Raw genomic sequence first — 22,513 nt, 5'->3', positions numbered from 1 at the left:
AGTCCTTCAGTGTTTTGAGGAATGCACACGGCTGGTAAGCGCAGACGACGCCATCCTAAGCATGAGCATCCCACTTATGCGTCTGCTCATGCAAACTTTGACGCACCTTAAGGAGCAGGCGTCTGCAGCCAATGTTGATGAGGAGGAAGAGGAGGAGGGAATCCTTGATGACATTCAGCCATTGTCTGCTCAGGGACCTCTCCTGGACGAGGTGGAGGAAGAAGAGGAGGAGGAGGAGGATGATGGGGATGATTACTTAGGGGAGGAGGATGCATCTCGTGGGGCAAGTGAAAATGTTGGCGTGGCAAGGTCTGGTACAGGGTTTGTGCGTGACTGGAGGGATGTGGATTTGCCAGAAAGTGCTCCTCCACCCAGCACTCGCAGTGCATCATTGACACCGGGAACATTGGCCCACATGTCAGATTATGCCTTGCAGATCCTAAAAAGGGACCCCCGCATTGCCAAAATGATGAACCATGACGACTACTGGTTGGCCAGCATCCTGGATCCACGCTATAAAGGCAAATTACAAAACATCATGCCACAGGAGAACCTTGACCTAATATTGGCTAATAAACAAGCAACTCTGGTAAATCGGTTGCTTGAGGCATTCCCAGCACACAGCAGCTGTGATGGTTCTCACACGAGCCGTACGGGCCGGGGGCAGCTTGGCAGAGGTGTTCGTGGTGTACACAGCAGAAGTGGCGTTGGAGACAGGGGTTTCATGACAATGTTGTGGACTGATTTTTCAAATACCGCTCACACAACTGGTAATACTGCATCGATGGAAAGTGACAGGAGACAGCAGTTGTCAACTATGGTAACAAACTACTTTTCCTCCCATATCGATGTTCTCCCACACAGGTCATTCCCCTTTGACTATTGGGCCACTAAACTGGACACCTGGCCTGAATTGGCCCAATATGCCTTACAGGAGCTCGCTTGCCCAGCTGCAAGTGTGCTATCGGAAAGAGTCTTCAGTGCAGCTGGATCAATCCTGACAGAAAAAAGGACCCGTCTGTCAACCCAAAATGTGGATGATCTAATCTTCATTAGAATGAACCACGCATGGGTTTCCAAGGATTTTGTCCCACCTTCCCCTGATGACATATAGGGTGACAGAAAAATGGCTTGCTTTGGTCCACCTCTTCCTGGTACTTCACCTATTTCGCCTTTTGCATCAGCTGAATGTCCAACATCAACATATGCCACTTTCTAAAACTCCCTAACTGTGCTGCCTCCCCCCCCATGGCCGGGGTCACCACCTACCGCACGACACCGTGCGAGTGCCGTTGCCCTGGACAGGTGGGTAGGCCGACTCTTGGGCGCGGGCACTGGCACAGGGTCCCTCATAGTGCAATCAAGTGTCTCTGATGGTGGTGGTGCACACCCGCCGTCAGACACACCGCTGTACTATGAGGGGCCCAGTGCCAGTACCGACGCCCACGAGTGGGCCCCCCTTGCTTGGGCAGGGCCCCAGCATTTGCAATCTTTACCTCTCCCTGCTCCTCCGCTGTGTAATCTGGGCCGTCAAATCCATACTGTGCCTGACACCGTCTGAGCCTGCCTCCTGAGACATATATTTTGAATGTGTACGCTATCCATACATGTTATCCAGGGATACGGTACCCTTTCTAACCTTTGTGCAATCACGTGCAATCCATACTGGGCCTAACACCGTCTGAGCCTGCCTCATGCTGTATAGACATATATTTTGAATGTGTACGCTATCCATACATGTTATCCAGGGATACGGTACCCTTTCTAACCTTTGTGCAATCACGTGCAATCCATACTGGGCCTAACACCGTCTGAGCCTGCCTCATGCTGTATAGACATATATTTTGAATGTGTAACCTTTGTGCAATCACGTGCAATCCATACTGGGCCTAACACCGTCTGAGCCTGCCTCATGCTGTATAGACATATATCTTGAATGTGTACGCTATCCATACATGTTATCCGGGGATACGGTACCCTTTCTAACCTTTGTGCAATCACGTGCAATCCATACTGGGCCTAACACCGTCTGAGCCTGCCTCATGCTGTATAGACATATATTTTGAATGTGTACGCTATCCATACATGTTATCCGGGGATACAGTACCCTTTCTAACCTTTGTGCAATCACGTGCAATCCATACTGGGCCTAACACCGTCTGAGCCTGCCTCATGCTGTATAGACATATATTTTGAATGTGTACGCTATCCATACATGTTATCCAGGGATACGGTACCCTTTCTAACCTTTGTGCAATCACGTGCAATCCATACTGGGCCTAACACCGTCTGAGCCTGCCTCCTGAGACATATATTTTGAATGTGTACGCTATCCATACATGTTATCCAGGGATACGGTACCCTTTCTAACCTTTGTGCAATCACGTGCAATCCATACTGGGCCTAACACCGTCTGAGCCTGCCTCATGCTGTATAGACATATATTTTGAATGTGTACGCTATCCATACATGTTATCCGGGGATACGGTACCCTTTCTAACCTTTGTGCAATCACGTGCAATCCATACTGGGCCTAACACCGTCTGAGCCTGCCTCCTGAGACATATATTTTGAATGTGTACGCTATCCATACATGTTATCCAGGGATACGGTACCCTTTCTAACCTTTGTGCAATCACGTGCAATCCATACTGGGCCTAACACCGTCTGAGCCTGCCTCATGCTGTATAGACATATATTTTGAATGTGTACGCTATCCATACATGTTATCCAGGGATACGGTACCCTTTCTAACCTTTGTGCAATCACGTGCAATCCATACTGGGACTAACACCGTCTGAGCCTGCCTCATGCTGTATAGACATATATTTTGAATGTGTACGCTATCCATACATGTTATCCGGGGATACGGTACCCTTTCTAACCTTTGTGCAATCACGTGCAATCCATACTGGGCCTAACACCGTCTGAGCCTGCCTCATGCTGTATAGACATATATTTTGAATGTGTACGCTATCCATACATGTTATCCGGGGATACGGTACCCTTTCTAACCTTTGTGCAATCACGTGCAATCCATACTGGGCCTAACACCGTCTGAGCCTGCCTCATGCTGTATAGACATATATCTTGAATGTGTACGCTATCCATACATGTTATCCGGGGATACGGTACCCTTTCTAACCTTTGTGCAATCACGTGCAATCCATACTGGGCCTAACACCATCTGAGCCTGCCTCCTGAGACATATATTTTGAATGTGTACGCTATCCATACATGTTATCCAGGGATACGGTACCCTTTCTAACCTTTGTGCAATTACGTGCAATCCATACTGGGCCTAACACCGTCTGAGCCTGCCTCATGCTGTATAGACATATATTTTGAATGTGTACGCTATCCATACATGTTATCCGGGGATACGGTACCCTTTCTAACCTTTGTGCAATCACGTGCAATCCATGCTGGGCCTAACACCGTCTGAGCCTGCCTCATGCTGTATAGACATATATTTTGAATGTGTACGCTATCCATACATGTTATCCGGGAATACGGTACCCTTTCTAACCTTTGTGCAATCACGTGCAATCCATACTGGGCCTAACACCGTCTGAGCCTGCCTCCTGAGACATATATTTTGAATGTGTACGCTATCCATACATGTTATCTGGGTATACGGTACCCTTTCTCACCTTTGTGCAATCACGTGTAATCCATACTGGGCGTAAGAACGGCTGGCGAGCTGTTAAGCAAGCTACAGCACCTGCCCAGACAAGTACAGGGATTCCCTAGCGAGGAGACTTATTTGATTGTTTTCAATGTTGGGACAGCAATTTTTGGGGAGCACTATACTCTGGAGAATGATAGATGGGGCCCACCATACAATGGAACATTCCAAAGGTGGACATCAGACACTGGAGCAGCATTTACAGGGCCCATTATACACTAGAGCATTAAAAATGGGGCCCATTATGTTTGGAGCATTATTTGGGCCCATAAGACAGTGGAGCTTCATCCATGGGGACCAACATATACTGTAGCATTATGTGGAGCTCATCATATACTGTTTCAAACATTATATGGGACCAATGATTCTGTATGGAGAAATAGATGGGCCTCGTCATGAGATGTAAAAAGTGAGGTATTTTTCATTGTACTATACCGCTATTTCTCTGCCGTATCGGAGCATGATGAGTTGTGGTATGTGTTAAAGGGGCGCTCTTTCGCCCAGGGCACATGAAAACCTGGAGCCAGCCCTCCCCCCCCACAGTTTGTAGCCAAATAACCCCCATTTTTCAGTGCGTAACTTGTATTATGAAGTTAATTAAGGGTGACAAGCTTAAGAAAGAAGAAATGATGCTTTTGGCATTCAAATGGGCACTGTAGGTGTGTTTCCTGTCCTCCTCTCACTGCCGACTTTTATTCCCCATTGACTTACATTGGGTTTCGTGTTTCGGGACGACCCCGACTTTTCCCTATAATCGGACGATCTTGCTCGACCCGACTTTTGGAAAAGTCGCGTTTCACGAAACGAAACGCGACCCTAAAAAACCAAAAGTCGCTCAACTCTAGCAGCAACAGATTTCTGACTCTAGCCAACCCCACCAATATGGCCACTTTTTCCCACCCAGTGTTGGAGGCTGGTCCCAACCTGGTTGGGGACGACATGGCTTCATTGGTGGGTATGAGACACGGGCCTACCCGCCCCAACAAGATGCCCCTCAGCAGTATTACTATGGCCACTACCCCCAACAAGCACAGGAGGAAGGTCAGCACCAACACCATGGGCAACAGTATGCACCCACACAGGGCGATGTTGCTCAAAGTAGTCAGCAGCAACCACAGGCTGCTCCTCCGCCTTCTCCTTCCCCAACATTCCACAATTTATAAGTGGCTAAAAACATGGAAATTGTAAACCCATACTGTACATGAGTGTTCTTAAGCGGTCTGATGGGAGGAGATGTCCAGTGTGTTTGAACAGGTGCTCAAAATCCCAATCCAAAGTAAAAAAGAGGTTTTCTCCATCATCAAAATGAGCTAAAACAGATAATACTAACATTTCTTATGACGGTTTTCAAATCATATGATTAAGACACCATGATAGGCAAGGCTACCTTATGCGTTTCTGAGACATATTACATGTCTGTAAAAAAGACAATATTTCACGGCGCTATACTGGCAAAGTCAAAGGATCAAAATAGACTACTCACTTGATAAAGGATAGAAAAGACGTGCTGTCCATATTCACTTAGTAAAATTTAGGCCAGCTAACTATATTCCGAAATCAAGGCAAACAGCATCAAGAACATCACGCTCTCTCTATGTATTATCAAGTCAGTCTTCTAATTTGATCCTTTGACTTTCCCAGTATAGTGCGGTGAAATATTGTGTTTATTTCAGACATGTAATATGTGTCAGAAACGCGTAAGGTAGCCTTGCCTGTCATGGTGGCTTATTAATATGATTTGAAAACCTTCAGAATAAATGTTAGTATTATCTTTTGTAGCTCATTTTGATGATGGATAACTCCTCTTTTTTTACTTTGGATTACAAATGTGTAAAGTTGCAATGTTGTTATTGCACTATGTTGTTGGATATGTTTGTAATTTTGTTTTAACAACAATGTTGAAATATGCCAAAAGGCCAAATTGGGCCATTGCCCAAGTTTTTCATAGGGCAAGAATATGTTTGCCTTACAAACTAAAAAAAATAAAAAAAAGGCAAAAGTAAAAATTTGGCAACTACACTTTACGTCTCTGTCTTAATTGTCCAAACCCCTATCAAAATACACTTACCAAATCAATTCAACAGTCATAGATTCAGAAGGGGTAGAAATATATATATTTTGACACGCATCAAACCAACATTGCCAACATAGATACAGCATGCTCTTGCCAAGAAGGTTCCCCCTGAGGTGCCATAAAGTAATTAGTGAAAATATCATGCACTTTAAGGCCAGAGATCGGTCTACGTTGATGGTTGATAGGTGGTCTCACCCTACGCACATTGTCCGGCCTACGCACAACACCAGCAGAGGAGGAACAGTCATGTATCCTGGTGAAGTTATGAAGAACCACACAGGCTTTCACTACTTCATTAACATTTTGTTCACTCAGCTGAATGGCAGACTGGAGTACCCGCCATTTGGCACAAAGAATGCCAAAGGAACACTCCACCAGTCGCCGAGCACGTGATACGCGCAAGTTAAATATCCTGCGCCTGTGGTGAAGGTTGCGCCGGGGATATGGCCTCATGACATTGCGTGTTAACTGAAAGGCCTCATCTGCCACAAGGACATAAGAGACACATTCTTGAGTGGAGCCTGGTAGCTGGCGTGGCGGTGGTAGATCCAACTGGTTGGTGCATAGCCGCGGAGCCATAATGGAAGTATTGAAGACTCTAGAGTCTCCCGTCCTTCCATAGGCCCCAATGTCAACAATTATAAACTTGTATTGAGGGTCGGTCACAGCCAACAATACAACAGAAAAGTATTGTTTATAATTGAAGAATTGGGAGCCAGAGTTCGGCGGCTTACGCACCTGGATATGTTTGCCATCAAGCGCCCCAATACAATTTGGAAACTGTCATTCTTCCTCAAAGTCCCTTGATATCCTCAACCAGTCTTCCATCCTGGCCTCGGGCATGACGACTTGATATAGTCTTGTCCATATTTCACTACATGTTGACCTGACTATGCCAGATATGGTTGATCTTCCAATCAGAAACTCATGGTGGAGGGCAGCATAAGACAGGCCAATGGCCAGGAAGCTGAAGAACAACAGAAAAGGATGATTGTCGAATGCACACATTTACAAAACAAACAGGTCCATACATACCAAACTTGGTAAGATTTCAGAGCAAATAACACACACATCTTGCTTTGCACAATGAGTAAGTGATATTCAGTACATATTCCACATAACATTCGGGTCTGTAAGCTGAAACATATGTGGACTAAGATGAGGGCCTAAAACTTATTACAAGAAGGCAAAAATTCAAACTTTGCCCAACACATTATGAACATAGAGAATATGGTTGTGTAGTACATACAGTATTGTGAGTAGAAGTCGCTCCTCTGCAGATATAGCTTTGCGCATCCTTGTGTCCTGAAAGGTTATCCCAGGGCACACTGTCTCCAAGAGTCGATCAAATGTTGTTGCAAGGCTCATGCGACAGTATTGGTAGAATTTGACAGGATGCTCACGCAGAGAAGAATAGAGGCGGTGAAAATTAACTCTTGTGAGTCGTTGCATCAAAAGTCGATGTACCCTCATGCGTCTCCTCCTCCGCGGATCCACTATCATTGGGTATGGTTGGCCAAAGCGGTGTGACAAAAGCCAGTTGAAGAGAACCTGCTCTGTTGTGTTGAAAGTCAGACTGTTTGCCATGTTGCACATACAACACCAACACACCTAGTGAAGGCAAGGTGACAAATGGACAGAATGGAGGCTGCCATCTGTTCCTGAGCCAATAAATAGAGTGCAGGCTAATGATTTAAATAGTTAGCAGGCCTCAAAACCGTTAAATGTCCATTTTGCAAGGCTGCGAGAAAATCTCAGCATACGGATTCAATACAGATGCCATACGGATTACATACGGATGCTTACATGCGCAAAATACGCGACCGCACCCGCTTACGGATTACATACGGAGCACTATTTAGGGGTCATTCATTCATATTACGCCTGTAAACTACGTACCGTATTTTGCGTCGTTTAGTGTGACCCCGGCCTAACTCTGGAACTCTTTAACAGATTCCACTGATTCTGAGATTGTTTTTTTCATGACGTATTGTACTTCATGTTGGTGGTAAATTTTGGTCTTTATAATTTGGGTATATTTATGAAAATGTTAAGAATATGACAAAAAATGTGAACATTTTTCAAATTTAAAGATGTCAATTTTTATATTCTTAAATCAAGTTATACCACAAAACATATTTAAGGGTATGTGCAGACGTTGCGGATTTGCCTGTGGAATTTTCTGATCAGATTTTTCCTCTCTTGGCAGAAAACGCATGGAAATATCTGTGCGGATTTGATGCGGATTTTGTTGTGTTTTTTAATGCGGATTTGTATGCTTTTTTGACAGCTAAATAAATATCTATTATTTAACAAAAAAATTGTGATGTCATTTCTTTGTCCAACCTTTTCTATCCATAGATATACCTATTTATATATATATATATATATATATATCTATAGCTATTTCTATCTATCCATAGATATATCTATCCATAGACACATCTATCTATATATGCATCTAATATTCATTCCAAATGAAGGAAGCACTCCATAGTTAGTCTTTCAAGGCTTGAGAAAGGCTCAGTTGAGCCGAAACGTTGCCTTGATATGTGGGCTGAATAAACTCACTACCACTTGAAAGACTAACTATGGAGTGCTGCCTTTATTTGGAATGAATATTGGATATTGTGGCTGAAAACGGGACTTTCTGCCAGGGGCCGGGCACCCGAAGCTAAGTACTGTGCTGTTTCCTTTTTTTTCAATATATATACATCTATCTATCTATCTATCTATCTATCTATCTATCTATTATCATAGATATATCTATCTATCCATAGATATATCTATCTATCGATATTTCTATCTATCAATAGATATATCTATCCATCTATCTATCTATCTATCTATCTATCTATCTATCTATCCATAGACATATCTATCCATCTGTACTACTAAGTACTCAAAAAGCTTGAAGTAATGAAGGAATTGAATGATTCTGAGTCTGCAGAAGTCAATACAGTTGAAATTGGTAATTTTGAGCTGAATTTTATTGAAACCACTTTTGAATTGCTTTTGTTTCTTTGGTTTATTACAAAACAGAGGAACATTTGTACATTTTGCTAATAAACTTAACTTGCAATGGGGTTTGAATAATTTTGATTACAATTTTATACTTCACATTAATAAGATTGTACTTTATTATTGGGTTACATTGTTAATTCCACTGACTTTTAAAATGATAGGTACTTGAGTATTTCCTCCTTTTACACTCTGTAAGGTCTTTATACTGTATAAAGTGGGTACGGAAAGTATTCAGACCTCTTTAAGTTTTTCACTCTTTGTTTAATTGCAGCCATTTGGTAAATTCAAAAAAGTTCATTTTTTTCTCATTAATGTACACTCTGCACCCCATCTTGACCGAAAAAAACCAGAAATGTTGAAATTTTTGCAAATGTATTGAAAAAAAGCTAAAATATCACATGGTCATAAGTATTTAGATCCTCTGCTCAGACACTCATATTTAAGTCACATGCTGTCCATTTCCTTGTGATCCTCCTTGAGATGGTTTTACTCCTTCATTGGAGTCCAGCTGTGTTTATATCTATCTTTATATCTATATAAGACCTCACAGCTCACAGTGCATGTCAGACCTAATGAGAATCATGAGGTCAAAGGAACTGGCCAAGGAACTCAGAGACAGAATTGTGGCAAGGCACAGATCTGGCCAAGGTTACAAAATAATTTCTGCAGTGCTCAAGGTTCCTAAGAGTACAGTGACCTCTATAATCCTTAAATGGAAGAAGTTTGGGACCACCTGAAGTCTTCCTAGACCTTGCTGTCCAGCGAAACTAAGCAATAATTTGAGAAGAGTCTTGGTGAGAGAGGTAAAGAAGAACCCCAAGATCACTGTGGCTGAGCTCCACAGATGCAGTAGGAAGATGGGAGAAAGTTCCACAAAGTCAACTATCACTGCAGCCCTCCACCAGTCGGGCCTTTATGGCAAAGTAGCCTGATGGAAGCATGTCCTCAGTTCCAGACATATGAAAACCCGCATAGAGTTTGCTACAAAAACATATGAAGGACTCTCAGAAATAAGATTCTCTGGTCTGATGAGACAAAGATAGAATGTTTTGGTGATAATTCTAAGCAGTATGTGTGGAGAAAACCAGGCACTGCTCATCACCTGCCAAATGCAATCCCAACAGTGAAACATGGTGGTGGCAGCATCATGTTATGGGTGTTAGGCATTGGGTTCTACTCGCTGCACAGCAGGAATCCCGAGCCTTGCATTCAGCAGTCTCCTATTCCTCTCCGGCCGCACAGGAGGCTGCTCAGCAAACTCGTCGATCCAGGCGCTCTGCTCAGACCAGCTTTGTAGGTTTAGTTGCTGCTGCCACCTCTGGTCCAACTATAGCAGTGCAGGCTGGTCAGCAGCGAGCTACTCCAGGGACTAAGTCCTCCTTTTGGTCCACTGAGCATGCCCGTGGGACGATCTCTCATTGGAGATCGGAGGTCACATGCTCAGGTCCTTCTCCAGCTCAAATTGGACCATCAGGAAGGTCAGGAAGGTCCCGGAAGGACACTGCTATTGTTATGGAAATATATATGTATTTCATATAGATCTCACTTGCCTGCTATTGGCTATATACTCATGTACTCTTATATAGGCTATATACTGCTATATACTCATATATACTGCACACAGATACATATTCACAGTTTGAACCTTGTAACTAGTTGGTGGAAATGACCTACTGCCCCCCCATGAGAGAGTCTGGGGAGCAGATGGTATCTTATGATAGCATTGTCTCGTGATATTTGTCCCAGACATAGAAAGAGGAAGTTTAGGCCAGATGTGCCAGCCGATATCAGAACATTGCTGACATTGTAAGACAAGGAGAAGTATATCATCTGATGCTTAAGTCACCTTAGGTCGACGCCCATATATGTTTATGCATTAAAACTGACCAATTAGCTAAGAAGTAAAGCCTTTATGTTAATGAGTAACCACTCCTTTCTGTACAACTGATAAAACCAATTATATTCAATAAACTTCCAGAGTTTTGCTGGGAGGTATTGCTGCCAACCAAGTCTGGCGTCTTTCCTTCCTTGAGCGCTCAATAAGACTCTGTCTAATTAGGACAGGCCACAGTATGCACAGGTGTAAATCTACCCAAATCAAAAGTAAATCCATCCACATCACTATAAAAGGGTCGCATGGCTGCTCGGCCATGCGCTAGTATAGACTCAAACAGTTTGGAGTGTATGATGATGGATGCATGTTTCTGGTGACTGACTCATTATGAAACCCCTTCCCTTTTAATACGTATGTTGGTAGGGTTTAGAGTCCGAGTCAGCGCCTGTCAGTGGCTAGTCTATAGGCCACAGTGCATACCAGCCATCTGCACACTAGCATCCGATGGTGTCGCCCACAGCAGGGCACTATCGAACCGCGGCAAGTGACAGCCACGCTGGTGCCCCTCCTTGCGCAACCTGTGTGCTTATCTGGCCCAACCCAGGGTGATTAGGGGCATCCACCTGAGTGGCACTGTGCACACTTGCACGTGTAATTTATTTAATTCTTGCTGGCATCGCAGTCGCAGGTGCCGAGTGCTAGCAGTGTAGAGGGACTTCAGTCCTGCGGTCTGAGGGCTGAGTTCTGTGACTATACGCTAGTGCTCACACTGCCGAGCTCTGTGAGCAATAACAGGCTACGGCATTTATTATTTGGCGGTTGTGCGGCTCTGTGAGATAACAGAGTCCGCCTCTGTACACATTGGGCGAGGTTAACCCTGTGTGTTCCGTTATTATACCGCCATATCGCATCTGCCATCACTGAGCAGCAGTTAACACCTCTGCTCGGTGGACCTCGGGCTGCGAACGCACCTAAATGCAATCTTTATTATTTGGTGCATTCCGCCAGCCTGTAACAATGGGGATGTTTGTCAGCTGCAGGGACAGGACGACTGGCTACAAAAGAAGAAAACATGAATGTGGCCAAGTACAGAGATATACTGGATGAAAACCTTTCCTAGAGTGCTCAGAACCTCATACTTGGCCAAAGGTTCAAATTCCAACAAGACAATGACTCTAAGCGCACAGCTAAAATAACAAAGGACTGGCTTCAGAACAACTCTGTGACTATTCTTGACTGGCCCAGCAAAAACCCTGACCTAAACTCAATTGAGTATCTCTGGAGAGACCTGAAAATAGCTGTCCACCAATGTTCACCATCCAACCTGGCGGAACTGGAGAGGATCTGCAAGGAAGAATGGCAGAGGATTCCCAAATCCAGGTGTGAAAAACTTGTTGCATCATTCCCAAGAAGACTCATGGGTGTACTCGCTCAAAAGGGTGCTTCTACTAAATACTGAGCAAAAGGGTCTGAATGCTTATGACCATGTGATATTTCAGTTTTTCTTTTTTAATAAATTTGCAAAAATTTCTACATTTCTGTTTCTTCAGTCAATTTGGGCTGCAGAGTGTAAATTAGTGTGAAAAAAATGAACTTTTTTGAATTTACCAAATGGCTGCAATGAAACAAAGAGTGAAATATTTAAAGGGTTCTGAATACTTTCCATAACCACTGTATTTATAGGTGTCTAATTGTATGTTCTGCAAGATTTTCTTGTGTAATTTTGTTGAACATGAATTTTTTAACTCCAAAAAAGCATAAAAAGGGTTAAAATTCAAAATTAAACCAATTTTTTTTAACTTTGTGTAAAATTTATCAACTATGTGCACTATTTTGAAGAATTTGTGACAAAAAACGGAAATTAATACTACAATACAAAAAGAAAAGGAAATGTGAAATGAGATTAAAGTTTTACACAATAGTGAACTTATATCAACAAAAAGGCCATCTACAGGTAATCAGTTGATCAGCATTTGAAGAACCCATTACAGTGTATGTTATCATCCATCATGAACTTAAATAGTATATCCATTATGAAAGGATCAATCAGTGTAGAATCCAGTTTGAGTCGCATTTCCTGAAATTTGCGGTTAAAGCGAATTTAAACATTTAGATATTTGGTTTGCAGTACCATTTCCCACACTGCATGAGCTTCATAGAATTGGCAAATGCCTTATTGCGCTGCTGCATGTGCTTCCCCATAATGCTCTGCAGCTATGACATTTAGCAGATTATCATATCTCTTACTATGGTGGTCAATGCCTGGGTCATCACAGATAACTGGTTCCCAGAGGAGATTAGTTTGTGCAAAAGAATCGTTTTTCATGTTCAGGGTAAGTATCTCTCTTCTGCAGAGTGTAATCTCTTAGGCTATGTGCACACGTACCGGAACTCTCGCGGAAATTACCGCGAGAATTCCGGAATTCCATTCCGCGGGAAAATCTCATTTTAAATTCCCGCAATTTTCCCGCGGAAAAACTAGCATTTTGCAAGCGTAATTAGCTTGCAAAATGCTAGCGTTTTCCAAGCGATCTGTAGCATCGCTTGGAGAACTGATTGACAGGTTGGTCACACTCGTCAAACATAGTGTTTGACAAGTGTGACCAACTTTTTACTATTGAGGCCGCCTATGCAGCATCAGTAGTAAAAGATAAAATGTAAAAAAAAATAAAAAATGGTGTTATTCTTACCTTCCGGCGTCCCGCGCAGGCGTTCCCAGTAATCCTTTGCGAAAATGCCCGCGATGACGTCCGTTCTCACGGGATCGCGACGTCTCGCGGTAATTCGCAATGATGTTGCGCGAATGACCGCGAGACTTCGCGATCCCGCGAGAACGGACGCCATTGCGGGCATTTTCGCAAAGGATTACTGGGACCGGGAGCGTGGAGAGAGGCGGGAAGGCTGCGTGGGACGTTGGAAGGTGAGAATAACAATATTTTTTATTTTAAATTCTATTTTTTACAGGGATATGGTACCCAAAGCCCGGAGGACAGTCTCCTCTCCTCCGGACCGTGGGTACCATCCGCAAATGTTCTGCTTACTTTCCGCATGGTGTGCACAGCCACATGCGGGATGTAAGCGGAACAATGCATTCCTATGGGTGTGGGATCGCCGCGATTCTGCAAATTAATGAGCATGCTGCGGCTTTTACCGCGAAGCGATTCCGCTGCGGTAAAAACCGCAGCCTTAGCACAGCATTGCGGAATCCCATAGGAATGCATGGGATGCTTATTTTTCGCGTTTTCGCGGCAAAATCGCGCGGTTAAAACCGCTGCAGAAACGCGAAAAAAACGCCACGTGTGAACTCAGCCTTATAGTCAGCGGGGTTTTCTCTCTTCTCTACCCCATGTGTAATTTCTGGGTAATTGCAAGCTTTCCAGTAATTAGGTTCATATGAATTTATTTGCCTTGAATCGAATTTCTAGAGAACATTCGGTGAAGCCAGTAAATTCGAATTTCTAAAGATCAGCAGAACTTTAGTATCTAACCAAGGATCAAGGCCTCCAATATCATGTGAATGCTTCCAGTGCACACGCATGGCAAGCAATCAAGTAACTAAGGAATTCCCTTGTTCGCTCATGACCTAACAGAATAGACATGCGCATGTGCGAAAATTCACTTTGCTCATGCACATTATGGGACATCAGGAAGCGCTGCTCTAAGCAATGCTGTCACAGCTACTATGAAGGAGTAGAATCCTGCAGTCTTTACATAGTCTGGAAATAACTGGATAATGGACTGAACAGGAAAAAGTAGGTTGCATTCAACAGACAGGAGATAAGAAATGGTTTGGACTCCATAAAAAAGCAGTGGGTTATAATCATTAACAATGATAGAATCTCTAAAATTCAAAAGTGGAGAATTTCACATGGGTAACCTGTGATCATGTGGGTGGAATAACTGCCGCAGCCAAAGTGAGTAGAAATGGGAAAATATATTCAAGTAAAATTTATTTTTTATTGAATATCAAAAAAAATCTGCTTTTTATAGATCTGAATGACATAAATTTACATCTGCTAAAATTTTTTTTTTGTAATTTGTCCTCGTCACATTTTGTCATTACTGCCATAAGTGCAAAATCTTCAAGCCTCTTCACGCTGGGATGGAACATCTGGCTCTGATGAGGCCCAGGATGGTTCAGCACTTGCAGCGAGGAGAGGAGTGGCCAGAGAGGTCAATGATAAGTTGAGCATAAATGTTTTTTTTCACCTTTTGATGGCCCTTTGTGGTTCAACAAAATGAAGGCTAGCAGCTCATATCCGTGGCAAAGGCGGATTTTCATAATATTCAAATAGAATTCAATTTCACTGAAATATATTTGCTCATCTATTTTTAGCATAAATAATGAGTCTTGGAGGCAGGGAATATATCACAAAGTTTCTTATGTTGACATGTACTCTACTATTGGTTATTAAAAAGTTTGTTGAAAGGACAGTGACTAGAGATGAGGATCACGTAAAATTAAAATTTGTGCGACTTTTACTGAGAAATTCAGTTTTCAGAGAAGTTATTGTCCGTGAATTTAATGTAAGATGTAAAAAATAAACCTAACGTAAGATGTAAAAGTATAGAAAAATTCTTATAATCTCCACACCTTTCTGTCCGCCTTATGATTGTGTCCATTTCTGCAGAAAATCCTGGGCCTCTCAAGCTAGGCTGGAACTTTTGGCTTTGATGAAGCCTGGGTGGATTCTGTGCAAGCACGTGAAAGTTTATGGCATGACATTATGGCATCACAACCATGATGCCATAATGCATGCATAATTCATGTCTTATCATAAACCAAAGTCCCAGTCTCCTAGAGTGAAAGGCCTGGAGATGTCATTGCAAGGAGTAGTGATCATAAGATGCAGTGAGGCATACAGTTGATGGAAAAAGGATGAGGAGCGGAGAGGCCTAAGACATGAGTGATAAGGTAAGTATGAGTATTCTTGTTAGATTTTTTGTCATTAGGATGGCACCTTATGCTTCAGAAAAATGGCAGCCAGCAGCTATGGTTCTACTAAATCTGCATTGACGCAAATTACTAAAAAATCAGCATTTTGGAAAATGCAGAATTTGGGAAAATTTGACTAACATTAAATTCCATTCAAATATATTCCCTCATCTCATAGGCTAGGGTCACACCACTGTATTTTCTCTCATCCAAGAGAATCGGGCCAATTTTGCTAATATGATATGAGCATTATCAGAGTGTGATTTTCTCTGATGAAAAGATGGACAAAAAAGTCTACACCTTCTCTATTCTGTCAGTCTGTGAAAATCAGTCCTCACTTGGATGTCATCTGTGGAAACATGGGGGGGGGTCAGTGGGTGCTCTCATCCACTGGCCCAAGACCGCATAGACCCGGGCTCATTCCACTGAGCGCCAGCTCTCCCTTTTCTGTGGGCATTATACTACTTAGACAACACAGGGTTAGGGTAAAATAGTGTGGCATTCTTTAATGAACCACCAGTCAATAACATATAGAACAGTCCCAGCAAAATATCCAAGATGATTCAAATTACAGAGTCTCCCCCTACCTCTGATTCGCCAGGATTAGAGAATCTGCAACTTTGGGGCTTTCAGGGTGACTAGCCCCATTAATGGCACCACACTTTTGGTGGGCACTAGGGTGACCGGATCTCATATGGGGGGGAAAAATGTCAGAATCTTGTTCGTCTGGACCCCACAAAACGATTCCCCTTTCCAGATATTGAGAGAGCCAAAATTTGAGATCGATCAAACGACGTTAACCCGTGCCGCTCGTCGCTCAAAGTTTGAAAAAATCCAAATTGAGGTATTTTAAGATTTAGGTATTTTGCATAGTCTGTTAGACTATAAAGAATGTGACAACAACATTGCAGAAATAGCCCTGACCAAATTTTCGAACCATTTGTGGTATTTGAATGCAGAGTTGGTGGGATTATCGTTTTTTGATCCCACCATTACAGACAATGAAAAGTTGTTAATGGCTAATAAATTGCTCAGTAGCACAGATGAACCATCAGAGCACGCTAACCTACATGAGTTGATAATTTTACATAGTTATCTAATCTATTCTAGAGCTTTTGTTAAAGTAGTTTTTGAAACGTCAGAATATAATGCTCGGCATTTGCTTACAACTTGCAGGACATATTGCTTTTGTTCTTCATCTTTTGTCAGAAGGTCGTTAAAGTCGGTTACTTCCTACCTCTTTTAATTTTTCTTTCCTAACTTTTGGATTTACAACCCTAGCGTGCTCTGATGGTTCATCTGTGCTACTGAGCAATTTATTAGCCATTAACAACTTTTCATTGTCTGTAATGGTGGGATCAAAAAACGATAATCCCACCAACTCTTCATTCAAATACCACAAATGGTTCGAAAATTTGGTCAAGGCTATTTCTGCAATGTTGTTGTCACATTCTTTATAGTCTAACAGACTATGCAAAATACCTAAATCTTAAAATACCTCAATTTGGATTTTTTCAAACTTTGAGCGACGAGCGGCACGGGTTAACGTCGTTTGATCGAGCTCAAATTTTGGCTATCTCAATATCTTTAAAGGGGAATCGTTTTGTGGGGTCCAGACGGACAAAATTCCGACATCGATTTTTTGCGGTCACCTTAGTGGGCACCCACAGAGAGGAAGTAAGGACAAGCTTAGGAAATGGTTGCACTCAATTGCATTAAGACATGTCAGTGTGAAATACATGAAGTGTGAATAGCATAATGGCTTTTGAAATTTAGGAAAAACATATGAGATGCTTAGCACAAAATTTGGACAAAAATTGTGAGGCCATCCACCAACGTCAAGGTAATCTCATGGATCGGATGGGTCCCTGACTTAGGAAGCTGACAGTTCATTGAGGCACGTGGCCAGGTGACCGGATGGGATCAATATACAATGGATAATCAACATATTAGCAAGCATATGTTAAATGACCCAGCATCCCTTTCTTGCATAAATAGCAGACAATAAACTGTAGGAGCTGATATAAGAGGTATACACCAGTCATTCATCAATTCACTGTAGAAACAACAATTCAAGAGTCAAATGTTGGAAGAATAGTCTAAGGCTGAGTTCACACGTCGCGGTTTTTTCACGTTTTCGTGGTGGTTTTAACCTCGCGATTTTGCCGCAAAAACATGAAACATAAGCATCCCATGCATTCCTATGGGATTCCGCAATGCTGTGCTAATGCTGCAGTTTTTACCGTGGCGGAATAGCTTTGCGGTAAAAAACGCAGCATGCGCATTAATTTAGCAGAATCGCGGGGATCCTGCACCCATAGGAATGCATTGTTCTGCTTACTTTCCGCATGTGGCTGTGCCCACCATGCAAAAAGTAAGCAGAACATTTGCGGATGGTACCCATGGTCCGGAGGAGAGGAGACTGTCCTCCAGGCTTTGGGTACCATATACCTGTAAAAAATAGAATTTAAAATAAAAAATATTGTTATTCTTACCTTCCGGCGTCCCGCGCAGCCTTCCCGCCTCTCTCCATGCTTCCGGTCCCAGTAATCCTTTGCGAGCGATGGCGTCCGTTCTCGCGGGATCGCGAAGTCTCGCGGTCATTTGCGCGACGTCATCGCGAATGACCACGAGATGTCGCGATCTCGCGAGAACGGACGTCATCGCGGTAATTCGCGCAAAGGATTACTGGGACCGGGAGCGTGGAGAGAGGCGAGAAGGCAGCGCGGGACGCCAGAAGGTGAGAATAACAATATTTTTTTTTTATTATTATTATTTTTTACATCCTATCTTTTACTATTGATGCCGCATAGGCAGCCTCAAAAGTAAAAAGTTGGTCACACTCATCAAACACTATGTTTGATGAGTGTGACCAACCTGTCAATCCGTTCTCCAAGCGATGCTACAGATCGCTTGGAAAACTCTAGCATTCTGCAAGCTAATTACGCTTGCAAAATGCTAGTTTTTCCACGGGAAAATCGCGGGAATTTAAAATGCGATTTTCCTGCGGAATGGAATTTGGAATTCTCGTGGTAATTTCCGCCCAGAGTTCCGCTACATGTGAACGTAGCCTAATTGTTGACCTACCCAAAAAACGCATAAATTCAATAGTCAACACTCAGACAATAGCCTATTTCTCCTGGCCTACTGAAAATAGATGCCTGGATAATTTAAGATTAAATGCTGTGTCATCACATCATCCAAGTGTGATCCAATTTTATCCACAGACTCGTGGAGTTTGCATGGCTGAGTGCAATCCGAAAAGTGGATGAAAAAAAGTGGTTTGAGGAAAGAATCGTAAATATGCATGGCCAAATAGAATAACATTGGGCCAAGTGCAATCCGAGGTTTTGTCGGATCACACTCAGACCAAAAATCTGGTTGATTATTTAAAATAATATGCAAAAAATGCACTATCATAACTAAAGTAAAGCATAATGAGTCTATGACTTTAGTTCATGATGATCCTTGTCACAGTAAAAAGTAGTTTCAGACAGAAATGATGACTTGATGACTGGTGGTCCCCTTTGTGCTTCAGTACTGTGTACAATACATATTTTGAGTTTTTTCAATAATGAAAATGGAATTAAACTGTAATTATGTGTTCTTTTTTCCCTTCAGATAACATTAATTCAATCAGGGTAACAATCCGGTGTATAATATAATATTTAAAGCTCTGTTGTTACTCAGGTTTTAAATAATTTGCACTATTATTCCTAGGTTTTCCCACATCTATCTTCGCTTCACTCAAGAGTATAGATAACTCTTAGAAGGCATCACATCTGTACTATATTCTAATGTGAAGACTTTTTAACTGTAATTGAGGTTTATATGAAGGCAAATAAATGCAAGCAATGTAGAAGCGTTCTCTGGTGACTACCTGCTTCTTCCAAACACTAACTTCACAGAGCAGATTCAATGCAGAGTCTCGCTGGAAATTAATTTTCAATAAACATGCTGTAGAAAGTCTCTCTTTTGTCATGTGTTATTCCCACAGAAGAAACATGAATATTCTGTTTCATATGTTTACTGTCACAAGTGCCAACTTCATTTATTTAATATTAATCTCCATCTTATTGTTCTCAATCTCTCCGGTACCTGTCAATAAAACATTTGTTTCTCAATTTTATTGTACTCATGTGTAAAAGATGTCTATTTTAGACAGTTTTTAATCATTTGAAATTTCACTTTTACTTTTCCATTAGTTTGTCAAATATTTATATTATTAAAACTATAGCAATAAAAAGCCTAGATAAGACGGAAAAGATCACATAAATTAACAGCAAATGGATATCTATGGCTAAAGAAGTGGCATAATTCTAAATGGCAATAAATTAAATTCTTTACATCATATACGGTAATGGTCCCTAAAATGGCAGTATGTTACAAAATTGTAGCTCACCTTTCCCAGAGCCAGCACCTTGCTGCCAGCCAGACTGACCTGCAGAAGTAAAATCAGCTCTGCCATCTTTTTTTTTTACAGTAACACCTCCTGTTTTTTTATCCCTGTATTATTTTCATCATAGCTTAAAATCATATTTCACATTGGAACCAACGGCTTGTTTTTCATACTCTTACTGTCCTGAGTTTGAAATTTTCAATGATTATTTCTGAATAATTAACAGTATAACTTAAAGATCAAACCTTGTTTTAATTTTTTTTCCACAAATCAATAGTACACATTATTATTATTATTATTATTTATTATTATAGCGCCATTTATTCCATGGTGCTTTACATGTGAGGAGGGGTATACATAATAAATACAAGTACAGTAATCTTAAACAATACAAGTCACGACTAGAGTTGAGCGATACCGTCCGATACTTCAAAGTATCGGATCGGAATGGATCGGCCGATATTAAAAAAAAGTATCGGTATCGCCGATTCCGATACCGGAAGTCCCATTCAAGTCTATGGGACTTCCAGTATCGGAATAAGAAAAATCCTGTTTTTCCCTTGTACAGCCTCTCTGGGGTCTGTACGGGCCTTTCGGGGGGCTGTGCCAGCCTGCCAGGGGGTCTGTGCAGGCTCCGGTGGTCTGTGCCGGCCTGCCGGGGGGCTGTGCCGGCCTGCCAGGGGGGCTGTGCAGGCTCCGGTGGGCTGTGCCGGCCTGCCGGGGGGCTGTGCCGGCCTGCCAGGGGGGCTGTGCAGGCTCCGGTGGGCTGTGCAGGCTTTCCCACGCAGCAATGGCATAAAGTGAGACTAGGGACTTTTTTTTTTTTTAAGTGGCGGAGGAATACAGTGCGGAAGGATACCTACCTTCCGTCATTGGATTCCTGCAGCCCGTAGAGAACGGCAGCAACAGCTGATGCTGCAGTTCTCTACCCAAGATCGTCGTGGGACACACTCGTGGACTGCTTCGGATCGTGGGTGAGTATTTTTGTGGTTTGTTATGTTAATATTTATTCCGTAGACGACAATGGCTTCGGGGAACAATGTGACAAGTATTGGTAAGTATGTTACTCTATGTTATATGTACTGTATGTCTATGTATGTATTGTATGAATGTATTGTATGTAGTATGTATGTAGTATATATGTGGTATGTATGTAGCATGTAGTATGTATGTAGTATGTATGTAGCATGCAGTATGTATGTAGCATGCATGTAGTATATATGTAGTATGTATGTAGCATGTAGTATGTATGTAGCATGCATGTAGTATGTATGTAGTATGTATGTAGTATGTATGTAGTATATATGTAGCATGTAGTATGTATATAGTATGTATGTAGCATGCATGTAGTATATATGTAGTATATATGTAGTATATATGTAGTATGTATGTAGTATGTATGTAGTATGTATGTAGTATATATGTGTTATGTATGTAGTATGTATGTAGTATGTATGTAGTATGTATGTGGTATGTATGTAGTATGTATGTAGTATGTATGTAGCATGTAGTATGTATGTAGCATGCATGTAGTATGTATGTAGTATGTATGTAGCATGCAGTATGTATGTAGCATGCATGTAGTATATATGTAGTATGTATGTAGCATGTATGTAGCATGTATGTAGTATGTATGTAGTATGTATGTAGTATGTATGTAGCATGTAGTATGTATGTAGTATGTATGTAGCATGCATGTAGTATATATGTAGTATGTATGTAGCATGTATGTATGTAGTATGTATGTAGTATGTATGTAGTATGTATGTAGTATGTATGTAGCATGCAGTATGTATGTAGCATGCATGTAGTATATATGTAGTATGTATGTAGCATGCATGTAGAATATATGTAGTATGTATGTAGTATGTATGTAGTATGTATGTAGCATGTAGTATGTATGTAGCATGCATGTAGTATGTACGTAGTATTTTTATTTTTATTTTTATTTTTTTTTAACATTTAACACATTAGCCGGATGATGGGACTACTACTGTCCCATCATTGGCTAATGTGTCAATCACTGTCATGGTAGCAGGCATCGCCAGATGGGACTTGTAGTCCCATCGGACGATGCTTGCACAGACCCCCGGACATCAGCACAGCCCCCCGGCAGGCCGGCACAGACCCCCACAGGGTGCACAGACCACCGGCAGGCCGGCACAGCCCCCCGGCAGGCCGGTACAGACCCCCACAGGGTGCACAGACCACCGGCAGGCCGGCACAGCCCCCCGGCAGGCCGGTACAGACCCCCACAGGGTGCACAGACCACCGGCAGGCCGGCACAGCCCCCCGGCAGGCCGGTACAGACCCCGGGCAGTCCACACAGCCCCCCAGCAGGCCGGCACAGCCCCCCGGCAGGCCGGCAGAGACCCCCGGAAGGCCCGAAATGACACACACCGCGCATCATGATGACGTCAGGCTGTCAATCAACCTTGAACTTCCGATTCCGATGCCGACTTCCGATATTGAAAAAATATCGGAAGTCGGTATCGGAATTCCGATACAGCAAGTATCGGCCGATACCCGATACTTGCGGTATCGGAATGCTCAACACT

Source organism: Dendrobates tinctorius, unplaced genomic scaffold (genome assembly GCF_039654945.1).
Source record: "Dendrobates tinctorius isolate UK_male_01 unplaced genomic scaffold, ASM3965494v1 ptg000203l, whole genome shotgun sequence".
NCBI lineage: Eukaryota > Metazoa > Chordata > Amphibia > Anura > Dendrobatidae > Dendrobates > Dendrobates tinctorius.
The sequence above is the reverse complement of the archived record's forward strand: the minus strand, read 5'-3'. Positions refer to the sequence as shown.